Source organism: Macaca thibetana, chromosome 1, assembly GCF_024542745.1.
Source record: "Macaca thibetana thibetana isolate TM-01 chromosome 1, ASM2454274v1, whole genome shotgun sequence".
Classification (NCBI taxonomy): domain Eukaryota; kingdom Metazoa; phylum Chordata; class Mammalia; order Primates; family Cercopithecidae; genus Macaca; species Macaca thibetana.
The window spans coordinates 171,656,461-171,659,653 of NC_065578.1; positions in this window are offsets into that span (position 1 = coordinate 171,656,461).

Sequence of the window (3,193 nt, forward strand, 5' to 3'; positions counted from 1 at the left end):
GACAGGACTGTGTAGTTAATCTTCCCCTCCCTCAATAACAGATCACTCTCAATATCTGATTAGGATTTGTCACTCCCTGCGCTTAATACCTGATCACCCTGGCCTGCTTTCAGCAGGAATCCTGTTAGGTTGATTCAGCCAGAACTCCCCCCAAATACCATGTTTCCTCTTAGAAATTTCCCATCCACAGATTCCTGTTTCTTGGCTATAAGTTGCCATTGTCCCCGGTGTAGTCAGAATGGAACCCATTCTTATTCTGTGGTCTCTCTTCCCTTAATGAAATAGTCCTGAATTAAACTTGTTTTCACTACTTTAACTTCTGCCCAGCTCTGGTTTCCTTTGGCACACCATTCACTCATACATTAAATAAACGGGAGGGAACATCCAGTGTTACGACACCTTTGAAAAAAACTTTTATAAAAGATAAGGGGACTAGGATCAGCAAATAAAGACAAGTCATTTATCCATTTACATCTAAAGCTTCTCTCTTAGCTTGGGGTATTTGGGCCATAATAAGAGAATATTTAGTTGCTAGTGAGAAGCCATTTAAGAGCTGCAGTAAACCAGCTTCCAAGGACACAACTATATTTCACATTTCTCAGAGATTTAAAAATAAAACAATTAAAAATTACAAAAAAAGTTATTACTTGGACTATGAAGAGCATGTAAATATGTGTTTATGTTCACAACATACCTTAAATGTTTTAATAAATGGGTAAATATTTTTGTACATTTGCTGAATTTTCACTGAAAATTGAGTCACAAAATTAAATTTGAAAAAGATCTTATAAATCTGAATATAAATCAGTAAAATATAAATTAGTGTTTCTGTGAAAGAGTCTCTAAGCCAACCTACACAGATTCTAGAAAGCACTAACGGAGCATTTTCCAGTCTGATTTGAAGAAGCTACATAACATATTGAAAAAGTTAATATATCTTTTGTGTCTAATATGAATGGGGTGAATAAAAGGCATTTAAGGCAGGGCGCGGTGGCTCATGCCTGTAATCCCAGCACTTTGGGAGCCCACGGGGGTGGATCACAAGGTCAGGAGATCGAGACCTTCCTGGCTAAGATGTTGAAACCCCGTCTCTACTAAAAATACAAAAAATTAATTGAGCATGGTGGCGGGCGCCTATAGTCCCAGCTACTCGAGAGGCTGAGGCAGGAGAATGGCGTGAACCAGGGAGGCGGAGCTTGCAATGAGACAAGATCAAGCCACTACACTCCAGTCTGGGTGACAGAGTGAGACTCTATCTCAAAAAAAGAAAAAAAAAGGCATTTAAAAAAATAAGGATAACTAAGCTGAAAAAAATTATTGTATTGTTTTATAGGGCCTATGCAAAAGTCAGACATTTTCATCTAGTGATCAGTTTTACTCCTTGACACTTTCAATTCCCTTCACTCCATCTCCTCTAATTTTTAATTGAGTACACATAATTAATCCTAATACATATTAAATCTCCTTGCAATATATATTGAATACTTTCATCTTTAAAACTCATGAGCTCATTTACTCTAACAATATATTTCCTTTAATAAATACTCCTTTAATAATTAAGATAAACATGTTTATCTTCTGTACTTGAATTTTCTAAATTTCTGGTCCTGTGTATTCAACAATAAAGGGACATTCCTTTTGATGGCTGCTTAATGCGTGAGAATGACATTTACTGTACAAATTCAACCAAACAGAAAGGATTACCAGTTTTTGTAGTCATACACTTTAATATCAAGACTTCCAGCATGAGGCATCACAAAGATAAGTGAGACACTGAAAAATTAAAGATTAGAAGTCCAACAAAGTTTTTTTGTTTTTGTTTTTTGTTTTTTGAGACGGAGTTTTGCTCTTGTCACTCAGGCTGCAGTGCAATGGCACGATCTCGGCTCATTGCAACTTCTTCCTCCCAGGGTCAAGCAATTCTCATGCCTCAGCCTCCTGAGTAGCTGGGATTACAGGCGCCTGCCACCACGCCCGGCTTATTATTGTATTTGTAGTAGAGACTGGGTTTCACCATGTTGGCCAGGCTAGTCTCAGACTCCTGACCTCAGGTGATCTGCCCACCTCGGCCTCCCAAACTGCTGGGATTACAGGTTGTGAGCCACCACACGTGGCCCCAAGAAAGGATGTTTATGTTTCAATGTCAGGATCAATGTAAGAAGTTTAAGAAGCAAGAATATTGGAACTCAAAATAATTAGGCTTTATAATGGGGCCAACAACCTTTTTGACAATTGCCTAGAGTAACCTGAAAATGAGAACATCTTTGAGTCTATAGATGTGATTTTGGGAAATCTATTTGAGAGTGTTATAAAGGAAAAAGAAATCCCCTACCCACATTTTATGAGGCCTAAAACATCTACTAGTTAAACCACCCTCCCAAACCGTGATATTTCCTACTTCAATATTTTATTTATTCTGTTCTCTCTTCCTGGATTATTTTGACAACATTACTTTTCTTCACTAATTCAGTTCATCCAGGACTAAGCTCAATAATTATTCCCTCGAGCAAGCCTCCATAAACTACAATATTTCAGATGCTACCACATTCTTTCAAATTATGTTTTCTTCTACCTCAAGTGTATTGTGTTGACTGCGTTTTCTCATTATGATTGGCCTTGATAAGTAAACCCCTAAGGCCAGGAAGGGCCATGTTTATTCTTTTATTGCAACAGCAACAGTAAAACCCCAGGTCAATATGACGATATTAATAAATGTTGCAATGGGCTAGGTACTGTATGTAAGAAAAGATAAGACTCTTCTGAGTCAAGACTTAGAAAACTCCAACTCATAGTAGTAAGAGTAACTCATTGTTCTAAGGGACAAAAAATACAGGAGTAAAGAAGCCAAATTTCCTGCCCTTGTTGGGTGAGGAGAGCAATAATGTTGAACAGTATATGATACCAAATATGGTAATATATATTATGTCATATGTAAAATACCATATATGGTAATGTTGGATGGTGTAAGATACAGGCAAATGTGGTTGCTAATTTGTGTAAAGTTGTATGAAAGTCTATAGTGACATGGAATAGGACTTGAAATATTTTGGAAAATAGTGCTACAGGCAGAAAAATTGGGAAATACTGAAGTACAAAATTCCTGACTTGAGAGAACTCTTGGAAGCATTTTGAACCAAAAAAATAAAAATATAAAACTACTGCAACTGGAGTAATGTGATCCATGTTTGAAGGG